The sequence below is a fragment of the Narcine bancroftii genome, chromosome 6 (assembly GCF_036971445.1).
Source record: "Narcine bancroftii isolate sNarBan1 chromosome 6, sNarBan1.hap1, whole genome shotgun sequence".
Taxonomy (NCBI): domain Eukaryota; kingdom Metazoa; phylum Chordata; class Chondrichthyes; order Torpediniformes; family Narcinidae; genus Narcine; species Narcine bancroftii.
This window is the reverse complement of record NC_091474.1, coordinates 250,901,219-250,927,254: the sequence shown is the minus strand read 5'-3', so window position 1 is coordinate 250,927,254 and position 26,036 is coordinate 250,901,219. Positions and strand designations below refer to the sequence as shown.

The window sequence follows — 26,036 nt, the reverse complement described above, 5'->3', positions numbered from 1 at the left end:
TCAAGGCCATCAGCGACAGCTGGCCATGTCGTTTCCCTGGAACTCGCAGTGGGACTGGCATCAGCAGGCCTCGGTGCCCCATCTCCAGTGGTAGATGCACCATCTGTCACTGGACTCGCTCCTGCCTCTCATCTGCTGTTCCTTGCTTGAGACTGCTCTGGTTTGATTGCGGAACTTCTTTATGAGCCCCCTCGGTAGCCGAGCATTTCTGTTTCTGTTTCCACAGAATGTCTGCCCATGCTGCGACTTTCTGGGGGTCAGTGAAATCGCATCTGCCAGAAGCAGTTGAATGTCTTCAGGCATCTGTTTCAGGAACATCTGCTGAAACATGATGACAGGCTGCTCATATCCCAGGAAGGCCAGCATCTCATTGATGAGTGACGATGGGGATCTGTCTCCAAGCCTATCAAACGTGCTCCTCGCGCTCACCGCGAGAGTCCAAACATCTTGGTTAATAGCTCTTGGAAGGTAGTGTAAGTGCCTTCCGATGGTGGCCTGTGGATAAAGTTGGCCACTCTGCAGTCTGTGGATCCAGGGCACTGACCACATGGTAGTATCGGGTGGTCTCTGCTGTGATGTCCCGAATCTGGAACTGAGCCTCTGCCTGGTCGAATGACATGCCGGGTTGAACTATCCAGAAGATCAGGAGCTTCAGACTGACTGCGCTGACTGCTGCTTCGTTCTCCATCACTAGGTTTAGATTCCTTCCAAACCATCGGGGTCACCAATTGTAGCCGACCGCTATAAAGAAACACACACATACAGTGTGGCAGGTTAAGCTCACTCACTTATTAGGGCTGGAAAGGCTGCTTTTATACTGTTCAAGTATCTGCAGTTTTTGTTGATTGACTGAGTCAGCCACATGAAAAATAGCGGGCGGGAACATCCATGCATATGAATGCCCTTCTTACCCAGCCTGTTTCTGATGAGTTAGCTGGGCAGCTTGACCAACGCCATTTTAGGGCTGTTGGTCTGATGCTGGCCCAACTTCTACCCCCACTGGTTCATTGTCCTGGTAGTCACTTTAGCGATCTCTGTCCGTGTCTGCTGCCGCATGATGTGCCGGCTCAATTTCCGCAATTGCGGGTCGCCACACCCAAGTCACTTTTTTTTAGATACTTCCAAATTAGACATTTTCTGAATATTTTACTGCCTAACTTTGCAACATGTACAACTGGATCTAGTTGATACTTTTTTTCATTTGCCTTCTCATAAAGGTTTAAAAGGTAACATTTATTTTAAGTTATTAAGATTGCAATCAAATTCTAATGACAAAATTAAAATGGCCTGGGAAGAGGAACTTCAGTTACATCTTCCAGAGAAATAATGGGAGAAGATTTTTGGATTGGTTACTACCTCTTCAATATGTTCTTGTCATTCTTTGACTCATTTTAGAGTGGTACATCAGACTCATATGTTGAAAGACAAATTGGTCCATATTTTTTCTAACATTAGACCTATTTGTGATAGATGTAAATCAGAAGTAACTTCTCTAACTCACGTTTTGGTCATGCCCTATGCTGAGAGGTATTGGATAGATATTTTAAAGACTTTGTCAGCTATACTGTATATCAATTTGCAACCTAACCTATTGATTGGTCTTTTTGGAATTATAGTTCCCGAAGTGGGAAGAGTTCCCATTTCCACACATTGGGTTGTAGCCTTTTTTTTACATTGCTGCCAGAAGAGTGATCTTATTTAAATGGAAAGATTCTAATCCTCCTACTTTGACTCAATGGTTCTCTCAAATGATGTCACATTTAGGTTTAGACAAAATTAGGAGTTGTACATTTGATACTTCTGTTAAATTTGAAGAGACTTGGTGAACTTTTATAAATTATGTCCACATGACTTAGTTAATATAATTATTTTCCCTTCCGGACTATATTTAATTTTACTTCCTTTCTTTTTGTGGTGAAGACTAGACAATTAATTTTTATTAATAAATTCTCAGGATAGGCTGCGCAGTCTTTTTCCTTATTTTTTTCTCAGATTAGATGGGGTGTTATATAATTTTTTTTTAAAATTTCACCACAATTAACGAATATGTTATACGATGTCATATTCCCCTTTTTGATTATGTACATTTTCCTCATGTATTGCTTACGGTTAACAAAAAGATTGAAAAAGAAGTAGGAAGGGAGCAATTGCTATGCTGGGAGTAGTCTATAAGCCCCCAAAGAACAGATAAGCAGTCAGATTTTGGAATGATACAGAAATTACAGGGTTGTAGTTACAGATGATTTCAACTTTCCCAATATTGATTGGCACCTCCTGACTGCAAGAGGGATAGATGGGGCTGAATTTGTCAGGTGTTTTTAAGGATTACTGACACAGTTTATGGACTGGCTGACAAGAGGAGAGGCCATACTGGATCTAATTCTGGGTAATGAACCTGATCAGGTGGTAGATTTCTCAGTGGGGGAAGCATTTTGGTGAGTGACCACAACTTCCTTAGTTTCAATATAGCTATGGAAAGCAGACAACATGGGAAAGTGCTTAATTGGGGAAGGAATAATTACAATGGGATGAGGCAGGAGTAAATTGGAAACTGATGTTCAAGGGTGAAAACACAGAAGTAATGTGGAGGAAGTTTACAGATCACTTGTGCTGGGTCCAGGATTGATTTTCCCATTTGGACAAGGAAAAGATAGTAGGAAAATGGAAATGTGGTTGACAAAACAGGAGAGGCAGCTGATCAAGAGGAAGAAGGAAGCATATGTTAAATATAGGAAGCAGGAAACTTGAAGGGCTATTGAGAAGTATATGGTAGGCAGGAAGGAGTTTAAGAAAGGATCTAGGAGAGCTCAAAGGGGCATAAGAAGGCCTTGGATCTACACTGTATATATTTGAAAAGGAAAATGTATGTATCATGGTCAATGTGGTTTATGGTGTGAAAAAAATTTTAAATAAAAAAGAAGGCCTTGGATCTTAGGATTAAGGAGAATCGCAAGACATTCTATACTTACGTGAAGAACAGGATGACAAAAATGAAGGTGGGGCCGCTAAAGGAGGCAACATATGTCTGGAAACAGTGGAGGTTGGGGAGGTCCTAAATGTATACTTTGCTTCAGTATTCACAAGAGAAAAGGATCTTGATCAGGGTGAGGTTGGAATAGAACAGGCCTGTGTACTGGACAATGTGGAGATTAAGGAAGAGGAAGTGTTGGATCTACTTAAACTCATCAAGATTGATAAGTCCCTAGGGCTGGATGAGATTATACCCCAGGCTGCTGTGGGAAATGAGGGAAGAGATAGCTGAGGCAGTAGCTATGATCTTTGAGTCCTCTTTAGCCACAGGGGAGGTGCCGGAAGATTGGGTAATGGGAAATGTAGTCCCCTTGTTTTAAAAAAGTTAATAGGGAGGATCCTGGGAATTATAGACTGGTGACTCTTATGTCAGTGGTGTGTAAACTATTGGAGAGGATTCTAAAGGATAGGATCTATGAGCATTTGGAGAAGTCCAGTCTACTCAAGAATATTCAGCATTGCTTTCAGAAATTCGTTGCCTCAGAGCCTGAGTTTTCTGAGGAGTTAACAAAAGAAATTGATGATGGTAGGGCAGTAGATGTGGTCTATATGGATTTTAGCAAGGCATTTGACAATGGCCCCCATGAGAGACTCATCCTGAAAGTCATGAGGCATAGGATTAGTGGAACCTTGGCTCTGTGGATAAAAAAAAACTGGTTTGCAGGTAGAAAGTAGAGACTAGTAGTGGAAGGAAAGTATTCTGCTTGGAGGTTAGTGACTAGTGAAGTACTATAAAGATTTGTTCTGAGACCCCCCCTGCTCTTTGTGATTTTGATAAATGACCTGGATGAAGAAGCAGAAGGATGGGTAAGTTTGTGAATGATCCGAAGGTTGGAAGAATGTGGATGGAGCTGAAGATTGTCGAAGGTTACAAGAGGATATAGACAGGATGCAGTTGGGCGGAAAAGTGGCAGAAATAGTTAAATAAGAGTGAAGTAATGCATTTTTGAAGGACAAACCAGAAAGTTGAGTAGAGAATTAATGGTCGGTTACTTAAGAATGTGGATGGGGAAGTCACGTGATGTGCTGCTCGCAGGACGCATTGAATGGAGTTCTATGAAATATGTAAAATAAATTTTTTTAAGCTGTTTTCTTTATAGTGTAATGGGACTGCTTTAATGACTAGACGAACCACTAGTAAAGCAGCAGGAGCAGCATTGCTGGCAAATCCATTGGATCCCAAGACAGGGCATCTTAAAGAAAGCAAACAGGGAGGTCTACTTGCTACACCAGCTGAAATAACAAACCTGACAAGTGAACTGGAACAGGAAATTAGTAGCAGTAAGTCAGATGCTGACATTACAACACTATTAACAATGGCTCGCTGCTCACAATCACTGCAAAGCTTGGAAGGAAGCTGCTTCAGGTTTGGAGCAGCAGGGAGGTAAAAAGTTATTTAAACAAAAGACATGGAGCAGCAATAAGAAGCGACCCATCAGAAGAAGAAATTATGAAAGTGCCGGCAAGTATAAACCCTCCAGAGACTAAATATATGCTGAATGACACCATAGCACTACTTTTGGATAATAAAAAAGAATTAAAAGCACTTTAAAAAGATGTTTCCGAAAGTAAAAAACAGATTAAAGATATGCATAAAAAAGTAATGACATTTCAAGAGATTGCGAATGAAATTGTTATGAAAATGGGTACAATTGAAGAGAAGATGGAAGAAACATCCTCCCAAGTAACAGATAAGAAGTTAAAAATTGAACGTTTGAAATGGATAAGGAAAAGATATTGGAGAAAGTTGATGCCACAGAAAATAACAGTCAATATAGTAATGTGAAAATAATTGGTTTTCCTGAGGGATTTGAAAAAGATGACCCAGTTAAATTTTTTGAGAAGCAGATACCAGAAATTTTAGGTGCTGAAAACTTTTTAGATGGATTAGAAATTGAACAAGTTCATCGTGCACCAATCCCCTTACAGGGATAGTAACCACGTTCAATCCTGATTAAACTGCTTAGGTACAAGGATAGACAAAACATCATTTCAGCAGCGATTAAGAAAGCGAGAGAGAGAAAACCACCACTAGAAGTTGAAGGTCATAAAATTATTTTTTTTATCCAGATATAACTGCAACTTTATTAAACAAACAAAGAAAATTTGACTCGCCTAAACAAGTTTTAAGAGAAAAGGGCTATGTATTTTATTTAAAACATCCAGCCACATACTCATAAAACATTTGTTGACTCTGAATAAACAAAAATCTTTGTTGAGAAGTTGCCAGTTCTGAATGAATGAAAGGATCTGATTTTTTTCTCTCTTTTTTGTAGTGTGTCTGTAGATAAATAAGAAATTAATATATTAATGGTCTGATATAACTTTTTAGTGGATGGAATTGATATATACAAGATTATGGACGTATTGATTTTTTTTTTCTTTTCTCCTGATGGATTGGATTTTGATATATTACTAGAAGTGAATATTATTTTTTAATGGTTAATATGGAATTGATATAAAGTTTATATGTATTGATTCTGTTTTTCTCTTTCCTCTTTCTCCTGTAATTGAAATCTAATTGGTCAACTGTATTGTATAATTTATAATATACTCAATTAAGTATATATTTAAGTTTTTTTTATAGTTGGATACATGTTAAGATATTTTTAGGAGTAAGAGGTTAATATTGTTAATTTTTGATATATTTTCGTTCATTTAGACTTACTCCTTCAATATATTAATTATGGTATGAATAGTGAGGCTCTGGATTAAATGCAAGTTTGCTGGTTGGTATCAAGCGAGTGATGCCTTTGCATCACCAATTCTTAAGGTACCCAAATGTGGGACCAAAGATCCCTTATCTTTATTTCCTATTCTTATCTATATTATATACTTTTCTTTTTCTCTACAGGATTTGGGACTGGAAGTTCAACCGAATTGGATTGATATAGGTTTGGTGGGGAGTGGAGGAGAAACACAATATTAACTTAAATTAGATATACAAAAGAAAATCAATTTTTTAAGTTTTAATGTAAATGGTATTAATGGAAATGTAAAGAGAGAAAGGATTCTAATGCATATTAAAAGAATGAAAGTAGAACTGGCCTTCCTGCAAGAAACTTATCTCATAGAGGATTAACTTAAGAAATTGAAAAGTGATTGGGTGGGCCAGGTCGTGTCTTCATCTTATAATTCTAAAGCAAGAGTAGCAGTGATCTTAGTTGCAAAAAATGTTCCAATTGAAGTGCAAAGGGTGGTTTCTGATATGGCAGCTAGATAAATAGTAGTACACTGTCAAATATATTCAGAAGAATGGACATAGGTGAATATCAATGCTCCTAATTATAAATGATAATAATTTTATAAACATTTTTTTCAAATCTAGCTGAAGCACATACAAATGTATTAATTGATGGAAATGTTAATTTTTGTCTTGATCCACTTCGAGATAAGTCTGGAAGAATAGTAAAAAGAACAAAGTCGGCTACAACCACTTTGGACTCAATGAAGGAGTTGAATTTAATTGATATTTGGCAGAGACTAAATCCTAAAGAAAGAAATTACTCTTATTATTCAATTCATCGTGATTCCTATTCAAGAATTATTTTTTGGGATCAATACATTTACAGAATAGGATTATGCAGACCAAATATAAAGCCAGGTTAATATCGGATCATTCTCCTCTTATACTTACTACTGAGATCCCAGACAAGCAAATTATGGTTCATAGATGGCGTTTTAATAATTTGTTGTTGAGAAGAGATATTTCTAGATTTATTAGAACTGAAATAGCATTTTTTTTGTGAGGCTAATTACGATTCCACTGCTGATAAATTTTTCTTTTGGGATGCATTAAAAGCATATTTCAGAGGTCAAATTATCTCTTCCAAACTGAAAAAAAGAATATGTAAGGAAGGTGGAAAAATTGGAACAGGAGATAAAAGTATTATAAAAGAAGCTACAAAAAAGGAGCATCAATTGTTGATGAGAAAGAAATTTGAGTATAATACGTTGGAAACATACGTTAGAAAAAAATGATAATTAAAACAAAAGAAGCATTATGAATTGGGTGATATAGCTCTTAAGTTCCTCTCCTGGCAGTTAAAATCAGAACATTCCTCAAGGATAATCAATGCAATTCAGATAGAGAATGACAGGATCTCTTATAAACCAAAAATTATAAATGATTGTTTTAAAGACTACTAGTCTCAACTTTATAAATCAGAATCATTAAGAGAGAAAGAAGAATAGATGATTTCCTGTCAAAATTGGATTTGCCTAATTTAAATCTTGAAGAACAGAAGGAATTAAATGCTTAATTTTCTCAACAAGAGATAGTGAAGGCATTATCTTCCTTACAATCTAATAAATCTCTGGGAGAAGATGGTTTTCCACTGGAATTTTATAAAACGTTTTAAGATCTTCTAATTCCTTTATATATGGAGGTTTTAGAACAAGCAACAGAAACTCATACTCTCCCAAAATCTTTCTCAACTGCACTTATTACAATAATTCCAAAAAAAGATCGGGATCCATTGAAACAGTCATCTTATAGATTGGTCTACTGAATGCAGATTATAAAATTATAGCTAAAACTATGGCAAGTAGATTAGCAAAATATTTGCAAAAATTAGTAAATATAGATCAAGCTCGCTTTGTGCTTAACAGACAAATTTCAGACAATCTTTGCAGATTGTTAAGTATTATCCATTTGGCACAAATAAAAGATGAATTAAGTTTCGCTGTGGCTTCAGATGCAGAGAAAGCCTTCAACAGATTGGAATGGGATTATTTGTTTAAAGTATTAGACAACTTTGGACTTGTGGAAAATTATATAAATTCCAATGCTAAAGTAATTACAAATGGTCAAATTTCAACATCATTCCCACTTCCCAGGTCAAGCAGAAAAGGCTGTTCAATATCTCCAACTCTTTTTATCTTAGCTATAGAACCATTGACAGAATCTATCCACCTTGATCCAGAGATCAAAGGATTTAAAGCTGGCCAAAATATACATAAAATTAACTTATTTCCCAATGATATTCTAACATATTTGACAGAACCAGAAACCTCACTACCAAAATTGCAATCTATATTGGAAGATTATGGGTTAGTATCGGGATATAGGATAAATTGGGATAAGAGTGAAAATTTGCCACTCATTGGAGGGGATTTATTAAAAGAAATTCACAATTTAAGTGGCCACTCAAAGGTACAAAATATTTAGGAATTAGGATAGATAATAATTTACATAATCTATACAAATTAAATTTTCTCCCCTTGCTTCAGAAGATTCAAGATGATTTAGATAGATGGGAGACTCTATCAATTAGTTTAATTGGTAGAATTAACTGTATTAAAATGAATATACTGCCAAGAGTCCAATACCTCTTTCAGTCAATACCAATTGCTTTGCCTTTGCAATTTTTTTAATGTTAGAAAAATATGTAAGAATATATATTTGGAAGAATAAATCATCCAGAATCTCCATTAAAAAATTGATGTGGCCTTTTGAATTGGGAGGATTGCAACTCCCAGATTTTAAAATATATTATTTTTTTAGATAGAGGAGACAAACATTCATGAGTAAATATAGAGCTGCATAAAGTTAGAGAAAAGATAGCAGAAGACATAATAAAATGGAATTCAAAAATGTTTATGGGGAAAATTAACATTGTTAGTAAAATATTATTAGTATTTGGGAATTAGTTAATGGTTATAAGAAAATTAATTAAGAGTCTCATTGAAAATGCCCTTTACTCAGAACAGACTCTTACCAATCTTATATGACAATATACATTTAGAAAATTGGTTCGAATGTGGGATTAAATATTTAGGAGATTGTTGTGAACAAGGGGTATTTATGTTGTTTGATAAAATTAAAAATAAATTTGGGATTTCATAAAATACATTCTTCTGCTATCTTCAACTGAGATCTTTTTTAAGGGACATATTGGGCCCAGAACTAATTTCTAAATTGTATCTTTAACTTCAGGAGGAATTTCCAAAACCAGATTTGAATAAATCAAAAGAAAGATGGGAATCAGATTTGGGAACTGAAATTGATCCTTTTGCTGGACTGACATTTGTTGGGACAGTATGAGGGATATAATTAATGTTCAATATGGATTTGTTAATTAGAAATTTATTCATCAATTATATTTAACACCATATAAATTAAATAAATTTAATCCAAATTTATGTTTTAGATATGGCACAGAAATTGGTATATTTATACATTCTACCTGGTCATGTACCAAGGTGACATCATTTTGGAAAGATGTAGGCAAGTTTTTGGAACAAATCAAAAAATATGTTTACCATTAACACCTGAGCTTTTTTCTTTTAGGAAAGAAATGATTTGGAACCACAACTGAAGTTGTCAAAATATTGATAAAATTTTTAAAAAGTTGCATTTGTGGTGGCCAGGAGATGTATAGCAATTGCACAGAAATCTGAATCCTGTCTTAAAATTGATTGTTGGAAGAGGGAGATGCAAAATTGTATTCCCTTAGAAAAGGTGACTTATTATATTAGAAATGGGTATGGAAACCATATTAAGATATTATGGGTTTGGATATCTAATGTTTTCTCTTTAAACCTCACCACCACTTATTTTAAATCTTAATGGTTGAACCTTATCATGTTGGTTTAATTCTACTATTTTCTATTTTATTAATACCCTGTCTTTATTTTTGGGAGGGTTGGGGTGGGGGGGGGGGGGGGGGGGGGGGGGGAGTTCTCACAGTAGCTTTGCACAAACATCTCTGTGCATTTTTCTTTTACACTTTTTTCTTTCTTCTCACCTTTATGTTAAGTACAACCATTTATTTTTTTTTAATTCTATTTTGATCATTGTATCATTTAGATACGATTCTATTACTGTATACAAAACAATAAACAAACTTTAAAAAAAGTGTTGATGAAGAGGGACCTTGGGGTCCAAATCCAAATATCCCTCAAGGTCACCACACACGTTGATAGGATAGTTAAGAAGGCCTATGGGATGCTGGACTTCATTAATAGGGGGATTGAGTTCAGGAGTAGAGAGGTCATGTTGCAACTGTACAAATCTCTGGTGAGACCCCACTTAAGAATATTGTGTTCAGTTCTGGTCACTTCATTAAAAGATGCAGCAGACAGAGTGAAGGTGCTCAACGAAGTGATTCCCCAGTCTGTGTCTGATGTAATGGAGGCTGTATTGGATGCAACGGATGCAATAAATTACCCCTTCTGATTTAAAGGTGAAGTGTTCTCTGGTGAGAGAACACTTAGAGTATTGTGTTCAGTTCTGGTCACCTCATTACAGGAAGGATGTGGAAGCTGTGGAGAGGGTGCAGAGGAGATTTATCAGGACGTTACCAGGATTGGAAAATAAGTCTTACGAGGCAAGGTCAGCAGAGTATGGACTTTTCTCTTTGCAGTGTTGAAGAATGAGAGAAGACTTAATAGAGGTCTAGATAGAGAGGCAGAGATAGGGTGGACAGTCATCACAGGAATAGCAAAACATCAGAGGATGTGTACAAAGGGAGGGAAGTTTAGGGGAGACATCAGGTGTATGTCTTTTTTTTGTATTTCTTTTTTAAAAACGGTTGTGGATGTCTGGAATACCTTGCCAGGGTTAGTGATGGAGGCTGAAACATTAGGGGCATTTAAGAGACTCTTGGATGGGCAAATGAATCAAAGAAATATAGAGGGTTACAGAGTTTAGTACTTTTATTTAAAAAAGAAATGAGTCGGCACAACATAGAGGGCCGAAGGGCCTGTAGTTTGTGTTCTATGTTCTATGGCCTGCATGTGCACATTGTGCAATGTATATGACAATAAACTCATTTTCATTATCATGATCTTGTAGCTACAAACAGCGAAGTCGGAAAGAACCACACGCTGACGCGCGTTTCAGTTTCAACTGTTTATTTGAAAGATCACATGCTGATCTTTAAGGGAGAGCTCATGCCAAGTCACCATGTCGGCTGCGATGCCACGACGCAGCCAAAAGGATGCGCACGATGGCCAAGTCCACGAGGAATCCCCAAACCCAACAGTGCCATCTTAACGTGGCTGCTCGCTACCGTGGCCGTCACATTCGGAGTCGGTTCACTTGCGTCGCGATGTGCATCGCCACACAACTCTCCCCCCCAAACCAGCTTCAGTGTCCCGTTGCTTTGGTCGGCAGTCCCCGTTTCTTTGGCTGCGTGGTCACGACTGGTTGGCTGGGGTCCAGGTTGGCCACTTTTAGTCTGTCTGCCATGAACAACTCCTCTTTGGTCCCAGCGTCCAGAGTGAAAGTCTTGCCAGAATGGGCCGTTGGAGGGGGCTGGGTGTGGGTTGCGCCAAAGTCTGCTGTGGCTAAGACTTTGGGGATGCATGCTGGCCGATTGCTGTGGTGGGGGTGGGGGGGGTTGCAAATGCAGCCAATTTGTTTCGCAAGTCCTGTAACAGTGCTTCCTTTCTGGTGCTCGAGTCCGGAGTCAGGGAGAAGAACCCACCGTGTAGGGACAGAGGCGTACCGTAGACCAGTTCCGCAGAGGATGCCTGCAAGTTCTCCTTGGGTGCTGTTCTAAGTCAGCAGGATCCAGAGGAGATTGTCCGCACAGTTGGGGCCGTCGAGCTGAGCCACGAGGGCCAATTTTAAGTGGCGGTGGGAGTGTTCCACGAGTCAGTTGGCCTGAGGATGGTAGGCACTGGTGTGATGCAGCTTGATGCACAGCAGGTTTGCGAGTTGTGTCCAAAGCACAGATGTGAACTGTGCATCTCTGTCGCTGGTCATATGTGTGGGTACTCCAAACCTCACAATCCAATTGGTTAGAAGGGCCCTGGCTCAGGAGTCAGTCGAGGTGTCCCTAAGGAGAATGGCTCCTGGCCACCATGTTGTGCAGTTGACTACCGTGAGGAGGTAGCGGGTGTCCCTGGAGACCAGCAGCGGGCCCACGATGTCAACATGGAGGTGCTTGAAATGTTTTGTTGAGGGGTCAAAGTACTGAACCGGGGTCTTGACATGGCGGTGGACCTTAGCAACATGGCATTGGGTGCAGTTGTGCACCATCTGGGTGACTTGCTTCCTCAGGCCGTGCCACACAAACTTTTCCACTACCATGCAAACCGTGACTTTGATGGTCAGGTGCGCAAGATCATGGACCATTTTGAAGGTCTGAGGTCTCCATTGTTGCGGCACTACCGGTTGCGGCGTGCCCATGGAGATATCACACAAGAGTGTTTCAGGGCTGTCCGTCAGCTTGTGGTCCTGGAAACGAAGGGCAGTGATGGCTGTGCAGAATACCTGCATCTCCTCATCCCCTTTTTGAGCCTGCGCCATCTGAAAGTAGTCCAGGCTGGGGCTAGGGTCTGGATGGTGAGATGCAAGAGAGCGTCGGCCATAATATTGTCTTTGATGAGGTGCAGGATGTCCATGGTGAATTCCGAGATGTAGGGCATGTGGGATTTTTGGCGTGCCGACCAGGGGTCCTTGGCCATGGCGAGGGCCTTGGTTAGGGGTTTGTGGTCCATGAAGACCGTAAATAGCCTACCCTCCAGAAAGTACCAGAAGTGCCTGATGGCTAGAGGACCAGGAGCTCCCTGACGAACGCAGTATACTTGAGCTCGGGGATCGCAGGTGGCAGATGAAGAATGCCAGGGGTCTCCACTGACCTTGCACCAACTGTTCCAGGATCCCTCCGATGGCTGTGGCTGATTCATCTACGGAGACCGCGGTGTGCACGTCAGACTGTGGGTGGACTAGTAAGGTGGCATTCGTCAGGGCATCTTTGGTAGCAGTGAAGGCTGGCTTGGCCTCCTCCGTCCATGCCAGAGTCTTTTTCTTGGTGGCAATCATGGCTGCCCCTGGGATGAAGCGGTTGTAAAAGATAACCATCCCAGTGAATTCCTAGAGGCCTTTGAGGCTGTCAGGGCGGGCGAACTGGCATATGGCTGCCACCTTCTCTGCTGATGGGCTGCTCCATCTGCCGTGATGGAGTTCTTGTCAAACTGGCATTTCACCTCGTTATCAGTGAGCCCGAACTCTGCCAGGTGGGCAAACAGCCTGCGAAGGTGGGCCTTGTTCTCATCGTGGTCTCTGCTGATGATGATGTTGTCGAGGTTAAATGAACACAAAGTCCATGTCCTTGCCCACTACGTCCATTGGGCGCTGAAAAGTTTACACCGCATTCTTGAGGCCAAAGGGCATGCGCAGGAATTCAAAGAGTCCGAGGGGTAATGATGGCTGTCTTACTAATGTCGTCGGGATTTGGTGGTAGCCCCACACTAGGTCGACCTTCGAAAACACCCTTGCTGTGGCTGTGAAATCTTGAATGTGGGGAATAGGATAGTGGTCAAGCATGGTTGCATCATTCAGGCGGCGGTAGTCTCCGCAAGGTCGCCAACTGCCTGAGGATTTGGGGACCATGTGCAGGGGAGATGCCCATGGGCTGTTGGATGACAGTATCCCCAACTCCTGCATGCGGGAGAATTCTTCCTTGGCCAACTGCAGCCTGTCTGGGGGCAGCCTTCTGGCCTTGGCATGGAGCGGAGGGCCTTGGGTCGGAATTTGATGCAGCACCCCGTATTGTGGCATGGTGGATGTGAACGGCAATCAGAGTTTCGCTGGAAATTCATTGAGTATGCGGCCATACTCGTCGTTGGGGGCATTGATTGCTGTTATGCCTGGTCCGTGGGCGGCGGTGGCCTCGAGGTGGACTGTCTGGAAGTTCCAGGTGTGTACCAAGCGCTTGCCTTTGAGGTCTACCAGCAGACTGTGAGGTCGGAGGAAGTCAGCGCCAAGGAATGCTGTGCCCATTGCGGCTAGGGTGAATCTCTAATGGAACTTGTCGCTTCCCAGCTGAATGTGCATGCTACGTGTGTTGAAAGTCTAAATGTTGGTGCCATTGTCTGCCTGTAGCATTGGGCCCCGCTGCCGGGTCCCCAGTGCGGTTGGTGGGATGACGCTGAGTTTGGTGCCCGTGTCGACCAGGAACCGCCGGCCGCTCGCCTTGTCTGTCACCAGGCATTGTTTGGAGCCTCCGTCTTTCTGCTTGGGCACGGTTGTGGCTGGCTGGGGTGCATCACCTGACTTATGGCCACTTAATTTTCACACTTCGTGTGCCACAGGACATTCACTCAGGCTGTGACCTTGCGGGGGTCCGAGAAGTCTTCATCTGCCAGCAGTAGTTGGATGTCATCCAGCAATTGTTCAAGAAAGGCCTGCTCAAACATGAGGCACAGCCTGTGGCCTTCTGCCAGGGTTAGCATCTCATCCGTGAGGGCGGACGTCACCCTGTCTCCCAGGTAATCCAGGTGCATAAGCCTGGGATCGCGCTGGCAGCTGGACTGGCCGAATGTGCTGGGGGGGGGGGGGGGGGGGGGTGTGTGTCGTATATTAGGTGGTCCACTCTGGCAGCAGTCTCCTGGTCGAGGGCATTGACTACGTGGTAGAACATCATCGAGTCAGAGCTGATCTGCCGGAGGTGAAACTGCTTCTGCTTGTCCGAACCATGTGCACAGGTGAAGTGTCCAGAAGGGCGGCAGCTTCATGGCAACTGCATTCACTCCTTCAGTGTCCATGATGTAGAGTCCAGAATCGTTTGCGTTCATCGGGGTCACCAATTGTAGCGGTAGCTACAAGGAGCAGTCGGAAAGAACCACACGCTGAGGTGAGTTTCAGTTTCAACTGTTTATTTGAAAGCTCGTGCGTTGCTCTTTAAGGGCGAGCTCGTGCCACGTCACCACGTCGGCTGTGACGTCGTGACGCAGCCGAAAGGGCCTGAATGATGGCTGAGACCATGAGGAATCCCCAAACCCAACAGAGCCATCTTAACGTGGCTGCTCCACTTCTGCGGCCGTCACATACAGAGCCGGTTCACCTGCACCGTATGTGAACGATGTGCACCGCCACAATCTAACCTTTCGGCCCAGTCTACCATTTGAGACCATAGACCTTGACAAAAGCTTTGCTGAAGTTCATGTAGCTAATATCTACGGGCTTCCCCTCATCCATCTTGTTCAGTACTTAAAAATTTCATTAATTCAAGAGACATGATTTCCAAAGAACCAGGTCATTCTGTCTATTCATATTTAGATAGATCCTGTCTCTCAGAACCCCTTTAAGTAACATTCCCACCACTTGTTAGGCTCAGTGCTGTAATTCCATGTGCTAATAGTATCCTCTCTAGTAAATTTACACCAACTGCCATGCCTCCTCTTTATTCAAAAGTATAAAACTTCAGCCAAGGGATAATTTCCCACCACTAACAAATTGTTCGAAAATCCTCTGGTACTGCCAACTCCATCCTGAAGTGTGGTGACCAGAACTGTACTCAAGTGAAGTCTCAGCAGTATTTTATGTAACATACCTACCTCGTTGCTCTTGTTCTAAGATAAGCTTTGATGAATAATGTTTTTTAATCACCTTCTTGTGTCAGAGATTTATACACATGGGCTCCAAAGATCTTTTGTTTCCCTTGGAATCCTACTATTTTTCATTCCCTTGTCGAGTTTTGCCATTGTTCATTTCTCTGCCCATCTAACCAATCCTTTGATACCTTTATGTAGGCTCAAACATGCCTTCTCACAAGCACCCTCTGCCAACTTGGGCACTAATATTTGTTACTGTTATCCACATAGTTATGTCTTGCTGCATCCTTCTGCATGTTGTCACCTTTTTAACCTTCCATCTTCAAAATATTCACTTCTTAGACACTGTCGACAATTAGATTCTGAACACCTTTTATTAATTATGCTCCTCTCAATGCTCATTTGTTCTGCATATATTCATTTTAAACATCAGGACAATAGCAGCCTTCCTGGCAACATGCCTTTAGCTATTGAGTTAGAGTTTAGTTTATAGTTATGTGTACCCAGATTTAAGTCACGTGTTATCCAGGCATGGCAAAATATTACAAATCTGTGGCACCATTTAGATTTAAAACTTTACATAAAACATGCTAAAGGCAGAATAACAAGATTAATCATGATAATGTCAAATTCTGGTTTCTTGCATTTCAACATTACAAGCAAATGAGATTCATTCACATCAGCCTCCTGCCTTTGGAGGGAACTGTTCACTCCTCAGCAGGCAAATAGTTGTTCCATGACATGAAGAGCTTGCACTTACTTCTATTGAGAAGCTAGCTGTACAGCTGCCTCACTGTGGCAGACACCCAGGTTCTGCCTGTGACTGCATGGGTTTTGCTCCTGGTGCTCTGGTTTCCTCCAACATTTCAAAATCATGCGGATTGACAGGCAAATTGGCTGCTCTAAACTGACTACAGGGAGTGATAGAATCTGGAGGGATTGATGAGAAGGTGGGGATAATAACATCTGATTAGTATTAATTTGTAGTTGATGATTAGTGTGTGCCTGGATTCTGTCTATGTCTCTTTAATTTTATTCTGACCTGCAATGATCTACTTTTAAAGAACCTAGAAACCTTCCCTACCTTACACCTAAAACACTATTTTTCTTGTATTCATGTACCTGTCCAAGAATCTTTTAAATGTCCCTGTTATTCCAGCCATAACCATCACCCCTGGCAATGCATTCTAGGCACCCATTACTTTTTTGTGTTTAAAAACACACATACCCCCTGACATCTCTCCTAAACTTTCCTCCCTACACCTTAAACAGATGTTGTCTGGTATTTGCTACTGTTGCACTGGGTAAAAGGTGCTGTCTGCAACACTACCTATGCCTCTCATAATCTTGTAGACCTCTTATCCTTCTTCATTCCAAAGAAAAAAGCCCTAGCTGTTAATCTTGCATCATTAGACACATTCTCCATTCCGGGCAACATCCTGGTAAAGCTCTCTGCACCCTCTCTAAGACTTGCAAATTTTTCCATGAGCTCCAATCAGAGTTTTATAGAGCTGCAACATTACTCATGACTCTTGAACTCAATCCACTGACTAATGAAGGCCAGCCAACCATAAGCCTTAACTCCCAGATCAACCTGTGCAGCAACCTTGAGAGATCTCTGAATTTGGACCACAATATCCCTCTGTTCCTCCACACTGTTAAGAATCGTGCCATTAATATTGAAATGCCATTTTCTCTCTGACATCCACTTCAGTAGCATATGAAGATTCTACATCGCAGAACGCTGAGTTGCCAATCCCATCCTTCTTTCAATCAACCTGCAAAAATATGAGAATATAAATTCAGAAGATTAGGCCATAAACTCCCCAGAGCCTGTTTATTAAGATCTTCTATCCATTCAAACCTTTTGATTTCAGCCTCAAACGTGGTCAACAACTGAGCAAAGGGGGCACTTGTTACTGCTACTACCTCACAGCTTTCAAAAATCATAATCATCATGGACATGTCCCAAAATGTTGTTTAGCAGCAGCAATCACAGAGCAAACATTTGTATAAACCACATAAATATAGTGCAAGATAAAGAAAATGGAAAAGCAAAGTAGTGTCGATGGTTCATTGATCATTCAAAGATCTGATGGCAGAGGGGAAGAAGCTAACCTTGTGTCGCTGCGTGCTTGTCTTCAGGCTTTGTCTTTTTCCCGATGATAGCAGAGTGAAGAGGACACGGTGGTGGGGGTCTTTGAGGATAGAGGCTGCTTTCTTAAGACACTGACTCTTGTAGATGTTGATGGAGTGAAAACTGGTGCCTGAGATGTAACAGGGCAAGTTTACAAACTTCTGGAGTTTTTTTCTTGTCCTGAGCATTGAATGCTCTGCACAGTATACCCATAGAAGTGTGAGAGATCTGGGTTCCTTCCTGACCCAGGGTACTGGCTGTGTGGAATTTTCACTGTGTTCATGTGGCTTTCTCCTCCCTTCCTCCATGCAAAGATAGTTTGATTGGCTGTTGTAAACTGGCCTGAACATGGATGGGTGGCAATAGAACCAGGAGTTGATGGGCATGTGAAGGTATAGATTACTGGTAAAATAGATGAGAAAATAAGGGCTGGTGAGCATGCAATGAGTAGACGTGGGCTCAAGGGGCTGAATAGTCTCCTATTAAGTTAAGAAACATTTAATTACCCTCTTGATTTAGAATTCCAGATGTGGATCTGGATTAAAAAATAAATCTCTTTGTATCTATCTTAAGCAGCTGAGTTCTAGATTCACACAAACAAATTGAGTGGTATTTATCCTATCAACCCCTCTCTGAGCATTTTGATGCAACAAGATCACCTTTTATCCTCAGGTCGTGTTCAAGCCGAAAACTGGTTTCAACCCATCCACTGTTTACCAAGCTTTTAAGATAAATTTTAGTCAACTTAAACTAACTCACAATCACCAAAATGTGAAAAACAAGTTACAATAATAATTTACAAATAAAAGAGGGTCCTACTGTGAATGGTGTATTCAGAATCAGGGTGTCTGTTATACTTTTGACTGTCATCGTTTCAAATTCATTCCACATTTCATTGCTGAAGGCTGTGGTTCTGAAATGTCAGAGAACCATGTCCAACCAGGCAATGCTAATCTCGAATCTTGTGACAGATTAAAGACAATTTAATGTAATATTACATGTCTGTTTTATGACATGACAATAAGTAATATCTGAGCCTTAGTAAGCCTGTTCTGTCATGAGTTGGGACACATGATGCAGGGGCAGTTAATATAATGAGAGGACAGAATAACTCATCCTTCTTTCCCTCACATTTACAAATGAATTGCAACATTCAGCCAAAGACTTTGACCCTCAAGTCTCAGAAAACATAAAAACCATCTTGGGTTCTAGGATTTGAGGCAGCAAGGAATGCAGAATTAATCTATTTCAACTTGTACAAGGTTCCCTTACACATATTGTAATATTAAAATTAACTTTGCCTCTCTTGCTTTTTCTGCCACAAAGAGAGTGAGCTTTATTTGTTTACTATATATGCCAGCATATAGGACGATCCTTGAAACTTAAAAATGTCACCTTATTATGGATCGTCTTATATGCCAGGTCTAAAATCCGAATCTTGCTAGTGAAGTCTCAATATCGCTGCCATCTTCCCGCTGGCTTTGACACAATCTTGCACGTCCTATTAGTTATCAATGAAGTCTCAGTGCTCCCGTCCGGTCCATCTTCCTAGTCCAACTGCCATTGGCTCTGTACACACATTAAACGGCCTGTTACAGGAACTGATGATATTTCATTTTAAAATATGCTAATAAATTTTAAACCTTTACAGGGTAATTTGGTATGAAGGTAGTGTGATTGCTTTTTACAGCATCCACTGGTCTGTGGTAAATGCCAGATTTGGTTATCGTATACAAAGAGTATCGCTCAAAACTTGTATTTTAGGTGGAAATTCTGGGATCATCCAAAACAGATTTATCCTACACGCCAGCATGTACAGTACATAAAAGTGAGGGGAAAGTGCTATTGGTCTTCATTTCTCTCCTTAACAAGGAAGTCACAAGCAATATACTGTACTAGTGGATTGTACTTCTCAATTTGACACAGACACAAAGCAACATCTGGATTTTTGCCTTACCTTGTGGATAATGAACACAGCATCCATTGATGCAGATTCTTCTTTTAACAGCAGAGGCTCATATAGACAGGATGGGTTCAAGATCTTCAGAAGGATTAGGGTCACATAGATGGGAAATATGACAACAAAACGTGACAATAGTTCTGGGTGAAGTGCTCTCTTGGTTACTCTAATTTTCCATTAAGGTTCATTTTCAATGTGTGTTTTTGCTGCTCACAATTTGGATAACGTTGAAGGCTTCAACTGCTGCGTCATCACAAGATCTAGAACAAAGAACAGAATTTGTCTACCTTTGAACAGTCACAGCGCTTACCCATAAAAAATGTAATCCATCCTGATTGCCAGTGGCTCTTCAGGGAGGGCAAACATTTTTACACAGGTGATGGGTAGTTAGAATGAGCTGCCAAAGGAAGTGGTGGAGGCAGATCTAATTATGAAGTTTAAAAGAAATTTGGACAGGTACATGGGTTGGAAAGATTTAGACGGATATGGGCCAAATGCCAGTAGATGATCTTGTTCAGGTAGACAACTTGGTTGCCATGACTGAGTTGGGCTGAATGGCCTGCATTGTGTAATAGAACTCCATGTTACAAATTACAAGGAAAATACTATTATATAAATATTGTTCATCAGCTAGTGAATAAATGTCTCCATCCTGAGTTGGTGCTTGCCAAGACCTTTTCACGTACACTTCTAGCTTGGTTAAATCTATTCTTAAGTTCGTTCCTGCCTCCTACTCTATCATTCCCAGGAGTCTTTCCTGATTTTTGCTTCCTAAATTTTAAGTCTATTTCCTTCTTCCTCTTTTTCACTGTCCCATCTCTCGTCACCTGTGGCTCCTGTATCGATCATTTGTTCCTTATATCAGTGGGACAAACCTATCCAGAATCCAATGCAAGTGGTGTCTTAAATATTCTCTATATTTCTTCCATACACATCCCTTGGAGCATCCATTCCCAATTTAACATAACATAACAATCACAGCACGGAAACAGGCCATTAGGCCCTTCTAGTCCGCACCGAACCAAACACCCCTTTCTAGTCCCACCTCCCTGCACAATGCCCATAACCCTCCATCTTCTTCTCATCCATATACCTGTCCAACCTTTTCTTAAATAATACAATTGACTCCGCCGCCACTATTTCTCCCGGAAGCTCGTTCCACACGGCTACCACTCTCTTACTCACCTTCATTCCTTCCTGACACCTTTGTAATTAGCCCCTCCCCAATTAAACACTTAGTCATTTTGTCTACTATCACTGTTCATAGCTATGCTGAAGGTCAGAGTGGTGGTCACTATCTCCGAAATGCTCATCCACTGAGAGGTCTGTCACCTGACCCAAACTCAATGTCCAGTGTAGATCCACTAATAAAAAATCCAGACTCTCTTCCAATTAGCTTGCCACATACTGTGTCAGGAATATTCCTCGGACGCACCTCAAAAATCTGAAGCTTTGACACAAAGGCTGATCAATATTATGGAAGTTGAAGTCTTCCATGACAACAACTCTTATTTTTGCACCTTTCCAAAATCTGCCTATTCACCTGCTCCTGAGTGACCCAGAAGCTATTCAGGGGCCTACAGAATACTTCCAATAGAGTGAATCCTTCCTTCCTTTTTCTGACTTCCACCCACACTGACTCAGTAGACGATCTCTCCACATCTTACCTTTCTGCAGCTGTTGTACCATGCCAGAGGAGCAATGTCACTCCCCCATCTTTTACGTCCTTCCCTATTACTTTTGAAACATCTCAACCCCACAACATCCAGCAGTTAATGCTGTCCTTGCAAGAGTCAAGTCTCTGTAATGACCACAGTATCGTAATTCCACGTGCTGATCTACACTCCAGGTTTATCAACTTATTCTGAATACTTGCCACAATAAACATATTTCAACCATTCCAACTAACTGCATTTATGCCCTATCCACTGCCTGTTCTTGTTCAGTGTCACTCTACATTATATCGACCTACCAACTGTTCTATCATCTGATGTAACAGTTCCCAACCAGACATAAAATATAACAATTTAACAATTAAAATATAACAATTTAAAATCATGTATCACCGTACTTCAACGTTCATTCTTTTCATCATTCTGACGTGTGAAGATACTGTCGTTCAAAACCAATCACTGCACAAATGTTGAAAGCAAGAGATCCTGAAAATACTCATTAAATCAGGAGGCATCTATGGAGACAGAAGTGGAGATTTTGTTCAGATCTTTTGACAGAATTGGGAGAGCAAGAGGTAAAACATCTCACATTATTAAGAAAGGGAGGAGGAAGCAAGAAACCAATCAAAAAAATTGATGCTGAACAAGGTTAAAAAGGCAAACTGAAATCCTGTTGGATAGAGGAGCTGACTTTCTTCAAAGCTGGTATTTCTGGAAGAGGGGGGTGTCAATACAAATCGAAGTATTTCAGGTGCTGGCAATCAGGGATTAAAAAGTGTATGGGAACTGCTCCGCCCAAGACAGCAAGAAACTGCAGAGAGTTGTGAATGTGGTTCAGGCCAGCAAACTTCGATGAACTCCATCCATAACTCCCTACTGCTTTGAAAAATCAGCCAACATGTTAAAAGACTCAGCAACACATAAAATGCTGAAGGAACTCAACATATCAGGTGGCATCCATGAAAGGCAAAAGAAAGTTGACATTTTTGGCAGTAATACTTCATCTATAATAGCAAAGAAACCGTGACATGCTTATTTAAAAGAATGGAGGGAAGGGGAAGAGCACAGGTTGACAAATGAATACAGGTGAGATGGGGGAAAAATGAAGCTGGGAGATGATTGGAAGAGGCAGAGGAAGATTCACTCTGATAGGAGGGAAGGGGTGGGGAGCGATAGGAAGGAAGGTGTGAGTGATAGACAGGTAGAGAAAGAAAGGAGGAATGAAGCCAAAGAGAAAAGCTGGTTGAGAAATCAAGGTGGGAGATTACTGCAAATTGGAGGAAGATCTTGATGCTGTGTGGTTGGAGTCTGCAAGACAGAATGCTGTTCCTCTAATTTGCATGTCCCCAACCAGGCAGGACAACCAGGTCATGGGCAGAAATGTTGGTATGGAAACAGGAAGTAGAATGAAAGTGGCTGGCCACTGGGAGACCCTGGATTAAAAGATTCTCTCCGTAATCACTTTCCTCCTGTCAGGAATAAGATGAGCACAAGATACTAGATTGAAGGACAGTTTTCTTCATGCTGTTATCAGACTCCTGAATGAACCTCCAAATTGTAAAATAATAGTGTTTCTCCTCCATACCTCATGGTTTCTTTCTGTGAATCTCCATTTTGTAGATTGAAGATTTCTTTATTGTCATGTACTAATACACAAAATTCATCAGTTTTTGCCTTGTCAAGACACTGAGAGGTGTGACTGTTTTACTTGTACTCTTGACTGCTCACAACCTCATCATCTCTTGGTACAACTTGAAATTGAAAGAGAAACAGAAATCACTTCAGGACGATCACCTTTACTGGAATGGTTGAAGTGTGGGGTTATGTAATCTCATCCTCTTTTCAAATAGGAATAGACAGTACATATCACCTGGTATCATACAATTTCCTGCCAATTATGTTAAAAGATCTCATTTCAAGGATGAAACGTGAATGAGATTTCATTCAAGATTCAACCATATCAGTGCAGAGAATTATTTTTCACTCAATAGACTGTTTGTTCAATGAGTACAATCTTTCTGCTGAATTCAGGAAGAATAAATCGAGACACCCCCCATAATGCCTGCACAGGCTCTTTGAAAGAACTATCTGATTTTTTTCATTCTCTTTAGGAGACATCATGATTCTAAAAGTGCATATTCAAGCAACGTGATGTCTAAAACATCAACCGTTTAAATCTCCAAACAGCAACGCTGTCACGGTGAAAGCACAAGCTGAGGGGGCAGTCATCTAGTCTATCAAATCAGTCCCAAATTGTGTTGGCATTCCATTCAATCCCACTGATCTACTTTTGTTTTCCACAAAGGTTTACCCTATTCATTTCTTCAAAACCTCAAATAACCACATTTCAGATTACATACAGACAACCCTGAGATTCCTTTTTCCTGCAGGCACAGCGGAATTACCATTAATTGGTAGTGCAAAAAAATATAAACTGTATACAGCATAAAGATGTAAACAAATTAAAAAAACCATTTCCGTGATCCATAAAGGCAGTGAGTTCCATATTAGATCTAAGTGCAGGAACATACATAATGCTGAAGGAACTTAGTGGGTCAGGCACCGTCCATGGACTGAAATAGATAGTCAACATGGTAGGGTAAAACCCTTCATCAAGAATACCAAGAAATGGGCAGATGCCTGAATAGAAAGATGAGGGGAGGGGAAGGAGCACTGGTTAGCAGGTGGGGGGGAAGAAGTAAGGTAGGAAGTGATAAGAGGGAGAGGTAGAGAAATGAGGAAGATACACTCTCATAGGAGGAAGGAAAGATGAAGATATCATTACCACTCATTGCAGTTTTCCTCTATTATTTTTCCCTTCATTTGGAATGTCCTCTGACCCTATATTCATCTACTTATGGAAGCTGTTTCACTCCATATTATCTCCACTACCTTCTCTTCGACTGAGAATATGGCAGGATATTTTTTTAAAATATAAAGTCTGCTGCAGAACATTCATCTAGGAATTCATCATGCCTCGTTTCCAAGCACAAGTCACCCTCTTTCTCATCCCACACTTTCTTTTAATCCTCCTTACTTTCATGTTCCATCTTAGCTTATTGTGTTTAAGCTTGAATTAATTATATGCCAAGAATCATACATACATTTTAAATGATGCCGTCAATATACTTTGCCCTGCAGAAAGTCCTGGCTTTGGTCCTCTTACCCTTTCAGTTTCAACTGATTTTTTTTCACTCTTTACTTTGCACTACATGTTCAAAGTCAAAGTTCAGATTTATTGTCAGAGTATATACATAACATCATAGGCATCCCTGAGATTCTTTTTCCTGCAGGTGAGGTTTTGGTGTGCAAAACTGGACCAATAAACATACACCTGTAAACAAAGAAATGTAAATAAACTGTGTAATAGAGAAAAAAATGCAATAAAGTTCAAAAGTAGAGTCCTTAAATGAACATTTGATTAAGTTTGTTGTGGAGGAGTCTGATGGTGGAGGGGTAGCAGCTGTTCCTGAACCTGGTGGTGGAAATCCTGATGGGAGCAACGAGAACAGAGCATATCCTAAAGATGTTCTCAATGGTGGGGAGGGTTTTGCCTAGGATGTCCTGGGCTATGTCCACCACCTTTTGCAGGGCTTTCTGCTCTGGGGTATTGGTGTCCCCATACCAGATCATGCAGCAGGTCAGCATGTGTGTAGAAATTTGCCAGAGTTCCTGATGTCATTCCAAACCTCCAGAAACACCTGAGGAAGTATAGATGCACCGACACTCTTTCTTCACAATGCCATGAGTGTGTTGGCTCCAGGAAAGAGCCTCAGAGATAATGACTTCCATGAACTTAAACTTGCTCACCCTCTCCACGTCTGATTCCCCAATGACACTGGATTGTACACCTCTGGTTTTCCCATCCTGAAGCCATCATCTCCTTGGTTTTGATGACATTGAGTGTGAGGTTGTTGTTGGTACACCATTCAGCCATGTTTTCAAGCTCCCTCCTGTGTGTTGACTCATCTCACTTTTAATACAGTGAATTTGCAAATGGTGTTATTATACCCAGGCACAGAGTCATAGGTGTATAGTGAGCAGGGCAGGGGCTAAGGACACAGCCCTGTGGGGCTCCAGTATTGATGGAGATTGTGGAGATGTTCTCACTGGATTGGAGAGGGAAGATCTGGATGCAATTACACAGCAGGGTAATTGGTAATCTGAGTCCCAGGTCGTGGAGGTGATCAATTTGAGGGGATGATGGTATTGAATATCAAACTGAAGTCAATAAAGAGCATCCTAATGTATGCCTCTTTGCTGTCTAGGTGTTCCAGGGCTTTGTGCAGAGTCAATGAGATGCTCTTTGCTGTAGACCTGTTGCCTCGGTAGGCGAATTGGAACAGATCCATGTCATCATTCAGATAAGACTTCAACACCAGCTTTTCAAAACACCATCACTGTTGATGTGAGTGCCACTGGTCATAGTCATTTAGGCAGCTTACAAATTCTTCTTGGGCACCTGTTGTACTCAAGTATAGATTCACTTACATGGTTAGCAAGTGAAACAAAGTTTATCATTATATCTTAGAAAACATACACCATTTGTGATATATATATATAGGGATTGTTTAATTTAGTCTTACCTATTTTCTATTCAGAACTATATTGGGATATATTATGAGAAAGGGATAAACTGTTCATTACCATATTGATAGAATTTGATGTCTTAAAGAAATGTTAAATAAACAATTATGGATATATTTTTGATTTACATTATATGTTTAATTTGTGATATGTATATATGACCTGTTGTTTATGTTAGATGATTTTGTATGTAGGATTTATGTTAAACTCAATAAAAATATTTTTAAAAACATTTTTTAAACAATTCAATTGCTTCCTTGGATATTCAGAAAGCCTTGAACAAGGTACTGCCAAAATGCGAACCCATGGTATAATGGGAAAGATATCTGCATGGAGTGAATATTAGCCGACTGGCAGGAGG

General features: G+C 40.7%; 1 long non-coding RNA gene across 1 annotated transcript in view; it reads left to right on the top strand.

Moving 5' to 3' along the window:
- Nucleotides 1–25,781, top strand: part of LOC138737235 (uncharacterized) — a 74,424-nt gene extending 48,643 nt beyond the window's left edge. Inside the window, exons 3-4 of the long non-coding RNA XR_011340850.1 lie at nucleotides 5,885–6,634; nucleotides 25,357–25,781. This is a non-coding gene — a long non-coding RNA (uncharacterized lncRNA). The remainder of the gene's footprint in view (nucleotides 1–5,884; nucleotides 6,635–25,356) is intronic.
- Nucleotides 25,782–26,036: the final 255 nt, after the last annotated feature.